General features: G+C 37.6%; 1 protein-coding gene and 1 long non-coding RNA gene across 2 annotated transcripts in view; one reads left to right on the top strand and one right to left on the bottom strand.

Annotated features, from left to right (window-relative positions):
• LOC119656684 (ethanolamine kinase) overlaps nucleotides 1-21,771 on the top strand; it is a 39,343-nt gene that overhangs the window by 917 nt on the left and 16,655 nt on the right. The window lies entirely within an intron of this gene.
• On the bottom strand, nucleotides 5,725-7,941 carry LOC119656685. The gene is made up of 3 exons (XR_005250079.1): nucleotides 7,851-7,941; nucleotides 7,131-7,787; nucleotides 5,725-7,044 (listed from the first exon to the last, which is right to left on the bottom strand). It is a non-coding gene; the product is annotated as an uncharacterized LOC119656685 (long non-coding RNA).

Raw genomic sequence — 21,771 nt, forward strand, 5'->3', positions numbered from 1 at the left:
CTGCTACAATCAATCGTGATAATGCTTTGACTGCTGTGCACAAGACCGATAACTACTGCCTGCAGCCGCCCGAAACTACTGAGAATCTCCGCCGAAGCTGCGGGCGCAAAAAAAATCTCGCACCAGCGCGTCTGGTTGGACTATGTTTTGCACCTTCTTAAAAAAAATTCGATAACAACTTTCCTCAAGTCGTGTGAGTAGAGGTTCTCTACCTTTTGAATTCACGACGAAAATGTGAATCTTTGAATGTTGATCGGGATGATCTCACTTAATTTAATTTTGAACGAATTTCTAAATGGGGTCCTTTGTTGAATTTAAATTTTTCATCTTTTATCAGTGAGACCCATCTGGGGAAAAAGTTGATATAAACAAATTGCAATCGATCTTATTGGGTAGGTGCGGTTGCTGTTTACCATTCTTGGGTCTCATTTAAGAAAATGTTTCTGAAATATGAAAGATATTTACGTTGGTTCACGACGCAATGGTTCAGTTGAGTGTCAGCCTCTTAATCTCTGCGATCACTTGAACAGCATTAATTGTGATGATAATGATTCTCACAATCTCATTGGCAATAAAATAGGGAAAAATAGGACAACGACGAAGAGAATGTACGAATTCCCTGTAATCCACGAACAATGAACAGGAGACATACAATCCTATTTGAAATAAGTTGGGAAACCGGAATCTAAACGCTTCAGGTATATGTGTTTCCCTATCTGAGGTTCGCTGAGTAAATGACAGTTCCGTGTTAAAAACTCAATTGCCCTCTACTTTTTAAAACGCCATTTACAATAATAATTTTACCCGGAAAGTACTGTATTGATAACAATCAATCTCATACGCTTCACACTAGGTGTACAATATTATGATATTAATAAATGTGAAGAAGACAACCTACAACAGATACAAAAAAGGGCAGGGGCGAAGTGAAGTCTCAAGGATGGAATTTTAATATTTCATTCGAATGATAATTATTCCCGTTAATTATGACGTCAGCATCTTATTTGCATGGTGTAAACTGCAGTAAATTGGTGCGAGATTGATAAGTTTGAATTGCTACAACTTTGATAGTAATAACCGGATTTCCATGAAACTTGGCAGTGTTACGTGCGATTCTGTCCTCTATGCTGTTGCAATTTGGTACTCCTAGGATTAACTTAAGGTGGGTTTTCCAGGCAACATCAAAAAGTTGGTATTATACTATTAGTAAATTTATTTGAGAAGATTTCGGAATGGGACATATTTCGAAGCCTAGAACCACCCTTTTTTCAGATTTTCGGGTTGGGTAGTTTCCGAACATTTTGTCCTGTCTCACGTTAAGTGCGCACGCCTTTTTTTAGAACTTCTACAATTTTTGGCACGCATGCCGGTTGGGAAAATTGTTTCAGATCGAAATATCGACGTGAGGCGACCTTGGTAGCGCCATAATGTAAAATGAAGCATTTTGTTCATTCTCGGTTTTGTACAAGGACAGTTGTGAAAAGCTTCAAGTCTGAAAGTCACAGCGGATTTAGACCCCACCATAGTGCGTTACAAATCTGTTTGAGAGAGCAGGAGGATAGAGTCCCTATAATCTAAATGCCTTGTATTCCCTCCAAAACCTAGGTCCTGGAAGTGTAAATTTCACTCAAAGTAACAGTATTAAGGGATTATATAGGTTTTGCAATTCTGAATTAAAATTTTCCAAACCAGTTCGGAATTGTGTCCATAAGGTTCTAAGCTCTAAGCGTTGGGATATCATAGCGGAAGATCGCGGTTCAAATTTCACTGATGGCAGAGGAGTTTGTACTGGATGTGGGATACCATTCCACTCAGCTTTGAATGAGTATCTGAGTCAGATCAGAGAGAGGTTCATATCAATTGTGGAAAGAACTTTCAGTTCTATTGGACGTTGGTAAATCAACATGTTCCGCTTTTTGCTTGAACGATGGGAGGAGGCCATAGAAATTAGAAATTTGCTTGTAGTTTATCAAAAATAAATTGACATAAGCAGCTTTCCGAAAACTCTCTCTTATTAACAATCGCGCTAAGTTGATAGGATTGGTATGATTCACTGAGACACAAGGTGCGCTACGCGAAATTTGCTTAGCCGGACTACAATTCATTGTCAAAATATCGAAATGTGATTGATGATTTTGAGAATTTTCAGTTTCTAATAAATAGTTGGACTGACACTTTTGTTGATGTATCCTTACGTCCAAAACCAACCACTTTTGCAAAATTGCTGTTTTTAATTTCGTCACTGGTAAATTTTGCCGCTGATTTGCGTAAACAGCTCTTACCAAAATGTCCCGAACAATTGAACGAGGCGGGATATTTTTTTGACGCTTTTGCCACATGCATACTGGTATTATTTTGCTAAAATATAAATTCTATGTTTTTATTTATCTTTTGCTAATTAGAACATCATCCATTATCTCAATAAATCCTTCTCCTTGATTTTGTAATAAGAATATACTCCCCATATCATGATCGACGCACCTCCGAAGTTGCGATTCAGTTCATTTGAACGAAGATTCTGCCAATAGCAGCTACGTCCGTTAGGTCCGTCTAGATTAGTTTTTTTTTTCATTTTAAATAATCACAGTCCAAGCCATATGATTTTTTACATAATCCAATGTGACAACTTTGTGAGAAAATGTAGGTTGGATTTTTGTTTGATGTTTCTACTCGCGCTTGAAATCTATTGCACTTGATGCTTTATATATATATAGATGAGTCGAGGAAAGAATGGCAAAAGAAAATTATCAACATAAGTAGGTTGTTTTTGTTTGTTTGTTTTTCTCCAAATTTATTAAAAAATTGGACGAAAAGAATCATAGCCAGCATACGGTCACCAAAGGTGCAGCAAGCACCGAAGAATATTTGTTTCTTATAGCTATAGTACAACTGAAATTGGTGGATGAGAAAACAGCAGAAGTAGTATGGGTCAATTTGCATCCATCGTCTACTGCCAGCCTATAAAATTCGTTTTCCAAAAAGAAAATGCCAACCTGGCGAAAGTTGAGTAAAAGATGATGATGCAGAACATTTTTGAGCTGCAGACAAACTTAATTAGGATACAAAGCCGCCAAGGAACGAAGGTGCACTGCATGTTGTTTATCTTGTTGGATTGTAGTGTCGTTAACGTTTTCCCCGACATAAAGGCCATTAGGTGTTGTATGTGTTGAGATACAATCTCATTTCGGTTTCCAACCCTGCACAGTTTGGAATCGGTTTTTTGAATTTATTCTACACATGAGCTACCAATTGCCTAAAATTGATAGACCAGTAGCTGACTCCAAACTACAATTTTATTTTATTATGTATATATATATTTCGGGAGCAACTTACTCCCATCATCAGTACAAGTAGCTTTGTACTGATGATGGGAGTAAGTTGCTCCCGAAATATTTATGAAAGCAATCCAATAAATTACATCTTCTGTGAGGGAAAAGTTACAAGTTTGTCCCCCCGTGTTGTGTTTTGAGGTGCGGGAAAGGCAAATCCTCTGAGCAGTCACACCTTAGTGGTCCATTGTACTCGTGCTAAATAAAAATATTTCAAATTTCTCTGCATTATGCGAAACAATGATCCTTAAAATTAACTCCAGAGGGCAAAACCAACACAAATAAACCACAAACCCGACCGTTTCGAATTTAAAGGCACAGCTTCTCCCTTACAAATACTTTTTTTTTATTTTTCAAAATAAGTACTTATTTCGGGAGTTACTTACTCCTTTCTTTAGTGCTTAGCTATCGTTTCGATTTTTGACTACATTTTCTGTACGTTCGATGCACTGTGGGTCGTGCCAACGATTATTATTAATTCATTCATTCAATTTTTCCGAATGTATTTCAGAATTTTTTATTTCAAATTTGCACTTTTCCATCTTTTAAGCTTTTGTGTAAAACAAACTTTTTTTAAAATTGGTTTACTGTTTGTCTGTCACACGCTACTGCAAATGGATGCAGCTCCTTGAGTCAGGAAATTGACTATTGAGATAGTGACTCTCCTGTGAATTGGGGATTGAGAATTCACTGCAAAGTATAGGCATGAAAGGTGTCTAAAAAGGAAAGGGATATATGGGCTCTCAACCTTTAAATCTCTAATTCTATTTTTGCTTCAGGAAAGGTTACTATGCCTTGGAGGTGAAATAACTTTTTGACTATCAAGTTTTACTTTCGGTTTATAATTGTTAGCGAAATCTGATTTGTGATTGGATTATGAAATGTGTGACCGTATCGACTTCAGCGAGGATCTCATCGGTACAGACTCTATAATTTGGAGTTTCGCTATTTAAAGTGGTGGAACTTCAGGGAGAACTCCTCTTCGGCAATATGCTATTGTATTCTTGCAAGCTTGCTGCGAATCTGGTGTCGGATTCTTCTTACTGCATCTGCTAGGCGCGCCTTATCGTTCTGGGAAAATCTGGCAGACAGATTATTAACTGCGAGTTTCTGTTCCAGAATGACGTCCATCTCAATGAAAACAATGATAAGACGTTTAGGGTTTCCTGCAACTTCCACCATATCGTTATTGGCAAGCGCAGAACTGCCGTAAGATCAGTTGGATTTTAGTTGGGGTAAGCGAAACAAGAAAGACGCTGGCATGGGCTACAGGCGATATGGTTGCTTGGGTATTGCGTCCGCATCTACTCGTCAGGATGCGAAACCTCCAAATAAAAGTGAAATCATCTCTGCCATCAAGGCAATCAAGCTGGTCCTAAAGTCGCTACGCTTGACGGTTTCACCGCAGAGTGTTTCTTGCAGACTCTGGGGTTTCTGTACAGTTACTACTTTAACTCATCCGTAAATCTCGGCAATCCTAGATCTTTCGCAGTGAGTGGAAGAGGATCAAAATCCCAAAAAGTGCCCGTCATGAGAGTAACAATTGGAGAGATATTTGCCGTCATAGCGAAAGTTATGCTGCAATGCATTGAAGAGCACCTCGAAAGTTTGATCGACGAAGTACAGGTTGGCTTCTGCTTTAGGTCTCCTGCACTGATCACATAATTTCGGTGCTCCATAGCGTGTACTGAATGTCCATATGCAGTCCTCTGTGCAGGAGAAACATTCCGTAGAAATTAATTACTATTAGACGTCATAAAATGCCACGTTTTCACGACTTCAATGCGCCATAACATCTTTTCTCAAATACCTCGACTATCCTGATGATCTTTGCTTGCCTTGGCCAAACGATTCTGGATTCGAAGAAGGATGAAAACAGAATCGAACTGGGGATCTTCTTCTTTTTCTTCAGCTTTTGTCCCATTCACAAGCGGGGTCTGCTCGTCGTGATCGGCTTCGCCATTTGGCTCTATCGGATGCCTGATCTGGGTGCAATCTCGAGGCCATCTAGGGTATCAAGCCACCGTTGTTTATGGTCTGCCTTTTGGTCGTTTACCATCGACTTCGATGTTCAGACCAATCTTGGCAAGTGAATTCTTGTTTGCACGAATTGCGTGACCATACCATCGAAGACGCCTCTCTCGCAACTTTTCCACGATCGGTGCAACTCCATAACGATCGCGGATATCCTTATTTCGGATGTGATCTAAACGTGTGATGCCACTAATTCAACGTAGCATCTTCGATCCATTACCGCGAGACCCCGTTCATTGTCTTTTATAGTCGGCCAACACTCAGAACCATAGAGAGCGACTGGACGAAGGACATTGCGGTAAATTTTAGATTTGAGACGTTCGTTGATACGTCGATCAAGAATCGAACTGGGGATAATTTCCAAAAAAAACCAAGGCGCAACACTATCGAAGTACCTACATAATTCCCAATCGTCTTGTAAAGTTTTAGTCTGACTATGCCATCACATGTAACTTCAAAATTGGTGCTAGGAGAAAATCTGATCTACATTAGTTATGGGTTTCGATGCTTGTAAGGTCGTTGTAACTTCTTCTTAACTACCGGTAGCTAAGCACTGATGAAGGGGTAAGTAGCTCCCGAAATAAAGACTCATATGCTAAATAAGTTCTAAAATCTGATCGGTTACTGATTTGCCTGGAGTGGAGGCGTCTTGGTATCGGCCAACACTGTTCTGTCGTAAGGGGCTATCCGGCTTAACGAGAGATCGGAGAATATCGTATAGATAGTACTCGGCTACGTGATAGCTCTATAATTAATGCACTGAGTGATATCTTCCTTTCAAAGTTTTGTTTAAAAAATACCTTATTAAACTGATTTATTGTCTGCCTATTTGTTCGCTGTACTCAGAAGGGGCTATACTGATCGAGTCGAAATTCGGTGGAAAGTTGGAATTGTGGACGGCCACGCATGAAGTAAATAACATCTTTCTACATTGAGAGGGGGGAACGGAATCATACATGCAAAAAGAGGCTGTTCATTTTTTCACGGAACAGGAGAGGGCTCAATTAGTACTTTCTGAAGCCAAAAATTGAAAGAAAAAATAACGAAGTCTATAGGACATCTAGGTCTCACATTATCCTTCACATCGATATATCCTTAAATAAAGTTCGTAATAATATGTTGCTGTATTGCTGGAAATCTCTCCTAAAATCATCCTTAAATCATAAAATTTCGTAATAATATAGGCTATGATATGGTGATACTACCAAGCTCCTTCAAGACTTGGGGAAAACCGAGAAAACTTGTGCACATACCCAATAACTTCACGTTTATTGATGTCTTTACATTAATTATAATTATTGGTACCGTGCTAAGCCAAAAATTATGAAGCATTTTTTAAGTCGACTTCCAATATGTAATGCATTAACAACACTTGATTACCGATTATATGCTTCATAATTCCTGTTGCCGCTATGATTCCATTATTTTCTTCAGTTAGGCAACAAGTTGTTGAAATTAATTAAAAAATTTTAAACGATTGTTGGAATCAAATCGTATTCGATCATGTACTATATTTTTTTGCAATAGATGCATCTTAACAAGTGATTCATTGCGTGCCCATAAACATGATTTAATTATTAGATTAGGATTCACAGAGAAATGAATTGTTTATCCCAAGACCTATCTCAAACCATTTCACGAAGTGATGGGGATAACCGGTTAGTGGCCAATTAAATTGAATCTACAATGGGAAAGTCCAAATGAATACAATAACAAAAACAATTCCTTGGAAAAAATAATTTCGCGATCATTAATTCAAATAATTACTTTTCTAAAAGGTCGAGTACATCATTTTTAGAGTATTCATAAGCAGATGAATGATTCATTACACCATTTAAGGAATGAAGGTTGTTGTTAGAATTTTTCTAATCAGTACATCACTAAAATTCCATCAATGGGTAGATAGATTAACACGAGTTCAAGATTGTTAATCACTGCAAACTCCGAGACCTGCTGACGATTTCGACTATCGTACGATACTGTCGTAAGTGATGGGGCGTGTACATAGCAAATATGTCACGAATTTCATCTTTAACTCTATTAGTTCACTGATAGATTAGCATGGAAACTATGTTTAAAAATAAAATTTAAGGGAAAATTCATATTATAATTACCAATTAATTCGAATTTGCGTCACAGATATGAGCAAAATGATTGGTAGGAAATTTGAAATTTAAGAAAAACATACTGGGCTCCGTTCTTTTCGTTTTTGTGACCATGCGGAATAAGAAATTTCCCGAAACGTACTGCTTTCGTCTGTCTTATCACGTGTTATCAACAGATCGTAAACAAAGATGCGTGTTGTGTTTTAAGTTCAACGATAAAGATTCCAGGAATTCGTCAAATCAATGCCAGTCTGCTCGTATCAGCTTGGCGGGTTGGAAATTTATCGTGGTTGGCTTTAAGTGGTACATACTTGATTATCTGAAATTTGTAAACAATTGCAACCTACTTATTATCAAAATCTATGCATTATTAATATCTCACTCTTTTTGGTTTCATTGAAGTCGATATTGTCCTAGAAGGAAACTACATGGTATCTGAAATAAGCGTTGTACCGCATATTGGAATAGTTATCATCATGTGCTGTAAAAATATATGATGTAAGTAACACAAAAAACAAGAATAATGCAAACATTGCTTATCATAGTTGGATCTGTTCAATCATTACCAAAATCGGCAGCCTTGGCTTCTTTGGAAGACTCTCATTACGCTACGAAGCCATAATATTTAAAATTGTTACGAACGAATAGTAGCACAATTTACGAGTACTTGAGTGAGGTCTTCGTGTTCAAGGCTAGGTTGATTTGAAAACTCCGCTGATATCAGTAGCCGGTTGAGTTTTCATTTCAGCAAAGGAATCATTATTACTCTTGCTTTTAAGATATATTTGAAGCATTATTTGCCACAGAATTTTGAGCAGATTCCAACGAGGAATACTATGCGGTGTTTTCGTATTGGCTGGTTGGTTATGATCTGAAGAGATCATGTACGTCATCTTAAGGGGGCATCCCGTGTGTTGGATCCGAGGAATCAATTGTATCTAGATATTGTGTAGAGTATATGAGCAAAGTAATTTTTTGATATTCAGAGTCGTTCGGAAATGTTAAACACGGAAAATGTCACATGCCAGGTTTATGCCGTATTTATCGGACTGAAGTTCAAAGAGCCAAAGCTTTACATGGGTTTGTTCAAGAAACTTAAGGTTTATGGACTAGGTATAGCAAATTAATGGTCAGTTGGGATTTTATGGTTAAAAATCGCATTTAGTTTTTCTCAAAACTGCATGTTGAAAATCTTCGGCTATGCCCAAAATCTATCCAACGAAATTCTTTGAAATTTTCACGACTTATTTAGAACATATTTCTACGGTCCACAAACTAGAATAATTACGATTCATTCGGTAGTTTTTTTTTTATTCATTAAAAGAACCTTGCAAAAACACCAAAATTTCCAAAAAAAAAAGTTTAACAAGGCACCAAGAATTTACTTGTCAATATTTTTTAATAATCCTAGTTATATGGTTAAGACTGCACATAAAATTGTCGTTTACATTTTTTCTTTAAGATGGTCACAGCGCCCTCTAGCGTGGCAGCAGAAAAACACCTTTTTTGGAGATGGGTGTAAATTGCTCTGTATTCAAATAATGAACTATGCTATCGGGTTGAAAAAAATACTACACATGCTCAAGATATTCATAAACATATGGTAAAAAATTCGTGTCTGTACCTTTATCCATTTCTTCACAAACAATTTCTAAAAAAAGCAAAAAAAACCTTAAAAACGGCCTCCACACGAGATGACTCCCTTAAGTCGCCTGTTGTTATGTTCTTTGTATGAAAAATTTTATCATTATATTGACTCACTCTTCGGACGTTCATCCTCTCTTTACAATTCATTCACCTACACTAGAGTCTCTGTTTGTTGACTACAATTTACCTTACCTTGCCTACACAATTACAGAATGAAACAATAAGGAGGAATGAAGTCCCATTTTTTTATTTTCATTTATAAGATTGGCTACCAAATTCACTTCAAAAATGCCTAATTTGAAAAAATAGAAAGAAAGGTGACTGACGGTTTCATTCAGAGCAGAGGCAACTCATCAGACGCTCTCTTACCTCTGCGCTGACCGAAAATGGCAACAGATGGAAATTGGTCCTTTTTATAGACTTGCAAACACGGCAAGGGTGCGAATTATTTGAATTTCAAAACGACACTTTGACATGAAAACGCCAATCAAAATGATACTTCGCCATGAAAACACGTATATAATTTCCTTTGAATTTAAGAGTTGTCATGGCGGTAATAGAATAAAGTCAACGATTGGATTGGTCGCTCCGCATTCGAGTTTTTGAAATATATTTTTTATTTCTCTTTCTATCATTTTCGGTCTTCCACATCTCATTTAGACTTATATAATTATACTCCGGTATTTTTAACGATCAAGATATTTAGAAAGCAGATAAGGGAAATAAGTTATCTTCGAAATATCTGATATCTAGGTGAAACAAATATTGCGTATGTGTGTTTATGGGATGGGAAAGAGTCTCAATCTCTGGGGACTCAAACCGTAGTCGCCCATTGTACTCGGCGTCTGTCTAGGGTAACCCAGATTCTTTCATATATCCTTAGTGGATGTTATGACCCAGTACAAGTAGAGTATATCAGCATCAAAAATTTTATGTCTGTTGGGTCCTTGGGCAATGCTTCATGGATTCCGCTTCATCAATACAACATGGGCACGAATCATCTTGTAGAAATCCTATTCCGAATATATACTGAGCCAAAGAATTATGGCTAGTCAGAATCCACAGAATACTTCTGCAAGTCTTCCTGCTTTCCGACAGAATAAACTTTGCAGTATGTGCTGACTGACTGCATTGGTACTGGCACTTTAATTGCTGGTTCCGCCCCTGACAAAGGAGAAATTAGAAAATCCCTGTTTCACAAAGGCATTCGAGATTTTCACCTCTACACCGCAGTGACCAGATACCCAGAATAGTTTGAATCCAGAAATAGACCTAACAAATTTCTACATTCCTGAAATTTTAAAGTGACCAAAGGATTAATCAACGCCCTCAGGGCAGTTTCCCTATCGCTGCAAATTGTGACACGCCTGCCCTTCAGCAACTTGTGAGTCGCCCATTCGGCAGTTCTATTAATCGCACTCACTTAAGCTTGAGAGATTGTTATATATTGTCTCAAGGAGAAAATCTACATCTCGTTTTTATTCGTAGATGCGTGCCGCACAATTCTGTTCTGGTTTCGCTCAGTTTCATCCGTTTTGTAAATAATACCTTCGTCGTTTTATTTAAATTTACTGTTCTGGTGGACAAGATATATTAGAAAAATATTTCCTAGAAGTCGCTTTGTAACATCGCATGATAAATCCCATCCATGCCAGATGCTTTGAAGTGTTCAACAGATAGTATAGTAGCTCTTGCTTTTTCATTGGAAAAAGTAAGATCTAGAATACTGTCGATTGAGCACCACTTTTGTTTTAAAAGATTTACAGAAGCTGCTCAGCTTTAGAGCTTGTAAATATCTGGTTTGCTAAGAGAGTTCAGCTTGCCAGACTCATCTGTTTTAAGGACCTTTCATCTGCAATTGTCAGATTAAATTCTAAGTAACGGTAGTCTGACAGTGAAGCTTCGTCTAGCACCCGTCACTCCTCTGATCAACTATAACATCTATAGATTATTAGATCAATTACTACATTTCTACTAGGAGCACACCCTACATTCTCAATCATGAGATCAACTGAAGGGATGAAATCAAATAACTCATCTCCTCTAGGATTGATGATGCTTCTTTCGCAACAAATATTTTGAGCGTTCATACTCTGCCGTCGGCGGAGGATACAAAGAATTACAGTGGTAAGTACATAGAGATAACTATGGCGATTCTTCTCTTGCGATAAAGCTGGTATTGTAAGCGGACCGTAACTAGGTCCTAGGCACAGAATTGTCTCAGCGTAAGCGCAGCACATGTAATAGAAAACAGAAGCGTATGCCACGGTACGATTGTCACAGGTTTCCCTCACACCCTAGCATTAAAAACTCGTGCAATGTCCGTGTCCTCATCCGCAAAGAGTATCGTCTCTTCACGAAAAGCACTCTTAGCGTCTTCTCTGGTTCGCTGTATCCATCCTTATAGATCCCTGTGTATGCATTATCTTCCCCGAAAATCATGATTCTTTTTCACTCTCCAAATAAAAATGATGTTCTACAGTTTCCTGATATGATGGTATTTCAATCTTCTCAGGAGAAAGTTGAGCATCATATGGTGACTATCCCTGAGTACTTTTAGACTATTTTGATCTAGTTTGATTACCAAACTCAAACTTTCCTCGTTTGTGAATTCACACTAGCATTCATAAACTTTACCATCTAGTACCTGAAATCAATGCCCGGCTCCTGTTGACCAAGCATGCGGTTTTTCCATCTTGTCTTTCTTGGAGGATCGCCTATCTAACATTCGTCATGCTCTGTCCTGTTCAGCTCGGTGTTCACGATGGTGCATTTGGGGAAATCGTCGGAACTAACGGCTTTGCTCCCCGTAGCTTTAGGGCGACCCATTCGTCGGCCATCCTTATTAGGCTCCAGTTCTTCTATAGATAATAGTTTAGTAATCAGCTCCGTCTCTTCTTAAATTAACTTCCCCAGTGTTTTCTATAATAAATATATGCCAGACATTCTCTCGATGACGTCATGACGTCAAAAATGCAAACATAATTCTGTTTATTGTGCTTTTTTAATAGGGTCAACCTTTTGAAGTGTTAGGTAAACAGGTGATCGGAATTGGTCCATTTTTCAAGTAAAAAACGATAAGATAACATTGCAGCAGTTGTCCAAGTTTCATACAGCAGTTTCATATCTTTAGCATTCGCTTTCGCGATATCAAGATAAGAGAATTCTCAAATAATTTTCAATTGCCAGTGATAATCAGTTGCAATATTGGCACAGCACGATTGGCAACCCAAGATTTATCGAGCTCTAAAAAATTGCAGTACAGCGAAAAAATAGTTTTACATCGTGTCTTTTCTTTGTACTGTTGCACAGAATTTCAGGAGTGGGACATGACATTAAAGCAAACACAATAACCAACCCATAAAATTTTTCCCACTTTAAGTTTTATAAAAATTTACAATACAATACTCTCAAACTTCCAATCTAAAACAAGCTGATTTTTAATCTACCAGGAATGGTCCAAGAGTAATGATAATTTATATGTAGAAATACAAATTCTTCTTTCTTAGCCTATGCAATTGTGCTCCATAATAGGCCCAATTAGGATAAAGTTGAGCAAGCCTGAAATCACAGTCTAGAACTTCGAGACCAACCTCTTATTGAACGCAAATGTTTTCATTTCGAATGTGATGGCCTTTTACGCAACGCAATGTCTTTGCCTGCATTAGCGCAAGACACTGTTCATTGTATTTGATAGTCGGCCAGCACTCAGAACCATAGAAGACCAGGGCGGATAGCACTGCGGCAAGTTTTTATTTGCCACCTTTCATTGATGGAGCGATCACAAAGAACGTCAGTTGTGGAATGCTTCTTCATTCAAGTTGCACTAATGCGGGAAGCAATTTCACAACACAGTTCACGTTAGTTGACAGCATAAATCCAAGCTATTTTAGATCACTAAGTCCTGGGTAAGTGGTTACTGCTGATATTGATATTGCCTGTTTCATTGGACTTGGTCATAAAAAATCAGTTTTGTTTAGATTCAGTCTGAGGCCGTGTTGCATGAAACGATCATTTCACTTTTAAATAAGTTGTTTAATATCGACTTGTTAGATTCTGGGGAAACATCACCTCTGTATAGCAGTGCATAGGGCGGTAGATGTTGTATGTTACTTATGACGATGTCCATGACAAGAACAAAGACAATGGCAAGACAGTGCTTCCTTGATGAACACCGACAGAGACGCGCAGTGGTTTTGATATACCTGCTACATTTCGAACTTTACTGTTCAGATTGCACCACAGTTCGTTTGTTATCAAGTCTTGTCGCAATGCATATCAGATGAGTTTGTGTGTTACACGGTCAAACGCCGATATGGTTGTAAGAAAGTGTTCAAAATGGCGTGAAATAATAACCGAACTGGGCGGTAATTTGATCACTTGGGGGATTTTTTTTCGTGTTCTGAAACTTAGCTGCGATGTCCTGCTCGTTTGTTCGGTTTAGTTCGTTTGAAAATAGTCTATTTGCGTCATACGGTTTCCATTATAATATCTAGGAAGATAAGATAACTATTTGACAAACCAAGTGTTGGCAAGGTTGTGAGTATCAGCAAAATCGACGCATCATCATCAGGACGACTTGTCTGTTGTGTCCAAGCGGAAAAGAAGTGAATTGTGCAGTCAGCTGGATGGATGGATGGATTTCATCAAATCGCGCGACTTCTTTAATGACACCACAGGATCTTTCAGTGACAAAAATGCTGACACCATATTTAACAGAGAGTGTGGCCTACCAAAGTATAGGAGCTCTTACAAATTCCCCCGTCTCATTTGTGGGGTATCGTTATTTAGTGTGCAGACACAAATTTGTGTGGCTTGGACCAGACTGCTTGCGTCCTGATGCCCCCATACGCCAAAAACGTGTACTTGTGTAGAAGCTACTGTTTTGCTGGAACCCTATGTGCCTTTCTACCGCTAAAACGCAGCTTTATCTACTCCCAGACTAAAAAAGTCGGAATCCCGCAACCTGGCGCTTCAGATATAAAGGCTTTGTGTTCATCTTATGTGAGAAAGTTTCTACGCACATGTTTCCATTCGTATAAGGCTAAAAACCCAAAATATTCCTTCATATTTTTTTCAAACTACAAGATATACGTACATATTAGAAATGTAGATATTATGTTCACCTTAAGCAAACAAACATTGCCTATTACCGAATACTATGCTTATACATGCACGTATATAAATTGATCGTATACATATTTCTGGTTTACTTCGTGCAGAAAAGCATACATATGTATGTACATATGAAGAACGCTGGTTTAATGTGCAAATATATCTATCTGAATTAGGCACTACCCCAAAGCTTCATTTACATATACACACCATATAAGCCAGATATATATCTGGCTGGAGTAATTGATATATAAATAATTAAAACACTAAAACGAAATATTTCCCTGCGGCCCCCCATTCACGTGAGCTCACTTTGTTGTGGTATTGATGAATTGATATGATGTTATGATGACGTCATATTCACACAAAATGTAGAAGTTTCACCTTCTATAACTTTGTTAATAATAGTTGGATTTCCTTCAAACTTACCAAACTTATGCCTTATGTTACCCCTATGACTGTGCCGAATTTTGTAGCTCTAGCATGAGCTTAAGGGGGTTTCCGACTAAATTTTTAGAATGTGTAAATATACTCTTATTAATTTTATATGTGCATATATCGGAATGGGATGTATTTTGAAGCCTAGATTTCGTTTAGATACATCATTTTTTTCAGATTTTTCGGTTGTATAGATTCTGAGAACGAGACTTGTTACACGTTTTGGGAGTCATATTTTCAGCTGTCACTCTCCTACGCTTTACCTAATATAAAATATGAGTTTCGGAAAGTACTAAGCCCTTTCATTTGATAGCCCACATGGCCACATTCTGTGAAAAAAAGCCCCTCCTTAAACTTAACACAAAATGTCGCCACCTCCTGTATGTAAAGGGAGCAACAGACCACATGCTCTCACCAATTCTCGTGTCAATCGGTCTAGCTGTTTCCGAATAAATCAGACAGACAGACATCGAATCGATTCTAATAAGGTTTTGTTTCACACAAAACCTTAAAAACTACAATCCAGTGTAAACAATACCAAAAGCATTTAAAAATGTATTGTCCAAAATCTTACAGTATACTATTTTTTTAAAAATCCTAAACCACTTCCTAAGCAAATAAATTTGATTTACTGCCAGTTCTCGTTAAATCCTTTAAGTTTTACGTCCATGCGTTCTTATTGGGGTTACCCCATTGTTAAAAACATTTAACCATTTTCAAAAACAATTCCGTTGTAAATAAGTTGGTAAATTTACATTTTTATTTTCCGAAAAACCAGTGAAATAATGAAAACAATTTCAAATAAGAATGATTTACAATTTTTGTTACTGCCTTATCATAAACTGTCGTAAAAATTGTCCAATTCTTGTTTACATAGCCATACTCAGAAAGTATTTAACTACTAGATATCACTAGCAAGACATACAGTAAAGATAGAAAATTTTATCTCGCGTAAAGATATTCTAAATATTTGGATCATAGCAATTCTATAGATATACATCTATACAAAAGTAGGTTTCTGTACGGTTTCTATAATTGTTTTTGCCATGATTAAGGAAAACCTTGTTATGGTTGCTGTGATCTCCTATGAGGGCGTAATGAATCTTCCGTATCTCATAAGTTCCCGAGAAGCTTACATTGTTCTACTCCAAATTGTTCGAGAACAGCCTATTTATCGGCCGTTTTGAGAACTTGAGTTTCCTTAAAAAACGAAAATGTAAATAGAATCATTGTCACTTTGATTAATACAAGACCTATGTATTTACAGCTGTTCTTTTTTTTCGCATTGTAATCAGAATGCCAGCCAAATTTTGGTATTTGTTTACCCAACACACACTTCGTTTGAAATCGAATCAGGCATAGGCCAAACTTCATGACCCTGGGAGAGATCAAGTAGATTCCATCTGCACAACTAGATGTTTGAGGAGGAGTCATTGTCTTCTAAAGTCTGAAAGACTTTTGCAAACATATGTGACTATCCGGCCTGGAGACAGCATGACAGATGTATCCTTTACTACACGTAGAAAACTAGAATATAGAAGCTATTAGCAGAGATCTAATCAATGCAAATTTTCCCCGAAATATCGGCATATGGATGAATAATATTACAAACATGTTCTACTAGCGACGGAAATGGTGTCTCCAATCTAATTTTCTTACTAAATTTATGTCCCCGACCAGCCTTCACTTTTACCACTTTAATAAGAGCGTCTGACAGTATGGTAGTGATATGATAGATGTGGAAAGTAGAAATTGAAGAAAATTGTGTGTCTAAATCATCTCGCATTGATACATTAGTTGGTGCTGCTCTATAAAGAAGTCAAAGCTAATTGCAAATTTTTTAAAATACAATAATAACAAAATTTTCGGAATCCCTAGGCAGCATATATTGTTTTACACAAAACCTTGAAAAGGGGAAACTGGAAAAAATCTTAAAAATGATTGCAACATGTATCTCACATTACTTTGAAAATATGACTGGTAATTTTCTGCCTATTTGCTGATGGACCGTGTCAATTGGTGAAACACGTGCAGGGTCCCACTATTTGCTCCACAGGCCCCTATTTTTGGTCTAAGCACCCAACTTTTTAAAAAAAGGCAACTGACGGCTTTGTCCAAAGGAGAGGCAGCTCATTAGACACTGCTTCAAATCTGTCTGACAATTTAAGCCATCAAGATGCTCTTTGTTTTCAGTGGCTAATCAGCCAAGCTTTCTCTGTTAGTAACTATTTTGCTTGAGTCATTTGGTGCTGTGTTTGTTTTGTTCTCCGATGCACCGACAAGCTCACCGTTTAACACTGATACAGCTCTTTATGACTCCCGAGGAGAAAAATGGGGGACTAGTAACCTATGACATTCTTGTTGGTTTCATAAGGGTTAGTTAAATTGAAATTGGAGTTTATATGGAGAACTTTGTCCACTTTCATTCTGTTAACGTGCGAGCCAGATTTCCTGTAAATAGGCCATTGTTGGTTTGCCGGTTAGGATTGAAAATGATGGGATTCTGTGCTTTGTATCTGATGAATCCTTGGCAGCCAGTTGTGTTTTCCAGAACTGAGGACGAGACTCTTTGGTTAGAGCAAATATTTAATGTAGATATTTGGACCCGTTGGTGTGGTCAAGGCACCTAGGTAAAGTGGCTGTTAACAATTCTTGTAGCCAGGTACTTTAAGGCATTTACGGTGGAATTGGTCTGACGACTTCCCTGTAAACTGTAAAGACATCTATAAGTTGTAGGCTCCAGCCGGAATGAGAAAAAAAATTCTGAATTTCGCCTGCGCTCTTGATTTCTGTCGTAAGGTGGTTTACGTAGTCCCTGATTGGTAGCGAAACTGTAATAACCCTCCCCAGAAAGGTGATGTATTTTTAGTGCTCTGAGCGTGTGCTGTTTACATAGTCTGAAGAAGTCAGTGCAGTTTTTGAAAAACATATCGTGTTAGATTTTTCCAGGTTTAGTGGTAGTTTGAGCTTGGTACACAAACTCGCAAAGGCTCTGTGTGTAGGTTGAAAAGTGACAACGCCGACGGCTGCATTGTGGAAGCTGTGGCCGTGCTTTAAATGTGACGTAGGGATGCAACGCGGGCCAGAAAAGTGTTAAAGCGATTTTCACCTGTACCCATTCCGCGGAACAGCCAATGATTTCCGAGTGAGATTTCGATTTTTCGAAGTTCCACAAATTAAATTAGTTCTGAAAAAAAAAACATTGAAAATTTAAGCAGCGACATTATTTGATATTTCTCAAAGCCCAGTGTTTCATCAAGCAAAGTTGATATGACAATCAAGGATAAGAATTCAGGATTCTTTCATCACATACTGTGTAGGATAGCGTCGTTGGATACTAACTTTCGTTGGAGAAATTCAGGAGTGATAGGTTTATATATTAAAAGGGTTATTTTTCTACATATTGGAAGTATATTTCATTTCCTCTTATTTATTATTAAATATGTATTGCTTGGAATATTGGCTGTCAGGATGATATCATTGGATTGAAACCATTAATGCTTTGAAATTTTCAACCGCTCGAATATAGCCATGCTGTAATTATAATTGCCTCAAACATCACATCACATTTCGGTTTGCAGTTTTTTTCCATCAAATACCAGGATTTTTTATTCGCAGCAGTTTCTCCAAACTCCAGATAATTTTGCGAAAGTAGGAGAGCGGTCAGATGAAAAAGGGATGCTCATAAGCACTTTAAAGTAACTTAATTCAATCCTCAATCGATAACACCAGAGAAGTTTACATAATAAGGCAGGAGGATGCATCATTATAATAAGCCATCTAATAATTGCTGTAACTTATAAGCAAATTAGGCACAAATTAAAGAATTTTGGAGAGAAAGTAGCGCAGGAAATTTTCACCAATAAGATTAGATTTTATTATTATTTTATAATCAATACAATACAAATATATTGAAACCATTTTGTTCACGCATCAAAAAATTATGAATGGCCATTATTCTTCTTATGCACGGTCATGATGAAATTCGTTGAGAATATTCAGAATTTGGAGTATATTTAATCATTGCCGAGAATTTTCATCTTTCGTAAATACAACTTTGGAAAAAAAAGCGACACTTAGAGACTTCAGGGGAAGAAGAAATGTAAGCACCGAGAATTTAGTGTAAGTGCTCCTTATAAAATAACGTAAAAAAGAAAGATTGAAGCAGACTAAAAATTACTTGTAGGGTTCCCCCATTATATTTGAAGCGGCAGGTAGCAAACGTTTAAGTTGGGGTGGGCAGTTGCAGGGCTACCATGACATCTGTTCCCTAGGAAGAGGAAAGGAAGACGAGGGCCACTCGTCGCGTAGGAGCCAGAATCGGCTCAAGGCTAGTCCTTTCCCATCCATCTCGCGCGCGTTGGTTTCCTTTGTGATTTTGTCCCCTCCCTTATTAGACCGTTTGGCAGTTTAGCTCTTCTGAGCTTCAAATTTTCGGTGGTATCAATCCTCCTCGCGACTTCACGCCTCTATTAGAGCAGTCTACGCCGGGCGGGTTTAGTTTCACTGCTGAGTCAAGGCACGTGATAAAATCTCTGTGTCTGACAGGAAGGTAATATTTGAAAACCAAGAACTTCGGCCTTCATCTCGCCGAACTGCTAGCATTTGGGTTATCTCCAGCACGTGCCGTCTGGTTCCACATATTATCTCTCCACATCGTAGCACTGATTAAGGGAATAAGTGGTCGGTATATGCTAATACAATAAATTACACTAGCGGAAAATCAAAAACTAATACTGTCTATTTCCGATAGGTACGTTTATGTTAATCAGAATGACTTCGAGGAAGCACAGATACACTCTCTTGTAAGCATTGCTGATGTTAAAAGATGTGGCTTTTGACCAAAAAGATTAAAAGCGGAAATTAGTTGATTCACGAGAGGTTAGATCTCTGCCTTTTATAGGGAAAGCAGTTGTGAAATTACCGAAAATCTTCGATGAACTAGCAAATCGAGCCGTCACTAAGGAGTTTAACAGTTTTGCAAAAATATTGGCCATTAATGTAGCTCGTACGTTTTTAGATCCGATCAGATATTTGTTCATTTTGATTTTCTGACCGCTTTTTGAGAGATTTCAGATTTGGCCACCACTGGGTTAGGGTGTCAAGTTGTCAGTTTGTGCAGGCCTTGTGAAAGGATTTAGGTCCTGGATGTACGTGCAAGTTATCTTGTCATTAAAACGTCACTAAAACGATAGACAGCTCTTCTCACATTGCATGTAGTTGAGTCAAGTCTTCCTTTGAGCTGTCTATACCTAACTTTATGTTTGCGGGATCTAGTGATCGAATCGGCAAAATACTTTGGGTGCAGATTGGCAGGTGATGGAGATTGACAGGCAGGCTCCCAATGTCAGTTAATAGCGTAGCTGTTTGTCCTTGTCAGTTTGATTCTTGCCTTGATGAGATTTTGAAAAAAATGGGCATGATGTTCTACAGACACATGAAACAGGAGTTGAAAGCAAGAAATTCTAGTATATGGCGCTGACATTCTTCATATGCGAAGTATTAACTAGTAATTTTTTTAGTTTTAGATTTTATTATTATTATTTTTTCTGCTCTGTCCGGATGTTAAGGGTGTTATTTTATCCATTTTTGTTAGCTTTCTTCGCATTGTATCCAACAGGCTGCACGTTACCTTATTGTAAAAAATATATACAATACATACAATTCCTTTTATTTCCTTTCCTTCCTTGTCATAGCGGAAACTCTGTGATTACGTCAAGATCTGTTTCAAACTTTACTTGGTGAAATAAAATATGTACTTTTAATGCATACAATGTCGACTCAACCATAGCAATAGTCATTAGAATTAATTATTATATAACTGGAAACATTTATTCCCGGGTTTATAATATATTTTAAAAGTCTCTTTTGTTGAGAAAGCGATTATGGTTAGCGTAAAATTCAAGGGCAAATTTGTTTGTTTGTTTGTTTGGGATTTCTGCAAACCAGTTTAATAAAATTTATAATGAGAGTTTTTGAAAAATAACCTGATTTTATTTCAAATTTTATTCCGATTCAAACATACTAGAAAGCACGCATGGTATGTTAAATATATATATAAATAAATATGCTTACTTTCTAAGGCGGGAAATGCATTTATCTAAACAAGGGCAAAATAATCTAACAAATTAACATTAAATTAGGAACTGATTTGCTAGCCTTGCTTACTGTGTTTTCCCCAGCAAATTCATCACAGCATTCATGAAACAAAATATTTCAGGGACCGAAAGACTGAACACAAAAGATACAATTCCTAGCGTTTTGTACGAAATTTTGTGATGGTGAAAGATCATAGCGCATGTTCGGCCATCTACGGTGAATGCGCGAGAAAAATTCCAAGCATAAGGCCTGGTCTGGTATTAATGCCGTGTATGGGATCCAGTGAATTAGTGTGCGGTGCATGGTTGCAAGCATGTGGCATGGCGCAGCTGTCTATGACTTGCCACATGCGTTAGAGAAAGACACAGAAGAAAACCATCTAGGCGCCACAGGGGTCGCGGGTCAGTTATCCACCTCGTCCCTACCCCACGGATACGCATTGACATTCCGTATCCCTTGGCCATTTGATTTGCTATTCCTGTATTCAGCCTACTTGGACGCCGGTATACTTGCTTGCGCTCAATGAAGAAGTTTTTCAATTTGAATGTATATCGATCATCGCATAAAATTCGCCGTCGCTATCATATTATATATATTCTTGGAGAATGATGTGGGATTTTGTTTTCAAATCTGCGCAAATAACTTTGGTTTAAGGCTACACGTTCTTCTATTCACATAATAGGTTTGTAAGTATGCTAATCGTGATTTTAGAGCACATTAACATTGAACTAGTAAAGTAGCTGATACACTACCACGTAGCTACGTTAACACTCTTCCTATAGACGACATTCCGGACACAACTGTTTGATATGTACAAGATACATATTTCTATTGAATATTTATTTTCTGATTTGCATCTGCATATCAATGAAAAATATAAACAACTTCTCATACCAATAAAAGCGTTCTCGTGAACGGTAGCAAGCCAGTTAGTCAATTTTTATTACGTAATCCTGTTTATTTAATATTTTTTGGAGAGAATTTTAATAATTGACTGTTGACAG

Source organism: Hermetia illucens, chromosome 5, assembly GCF_905115235.1.
Source record: "Hermetia illucens chromosome 5, iHerIll2.2.curated.20191125, whole genome shotgun sequence".
NCBI lineage: Eukaryota > Metazoa > Arthropoda > Insecta > Diptera > Stratiomyidae > Hermetia > Hermetia illucens.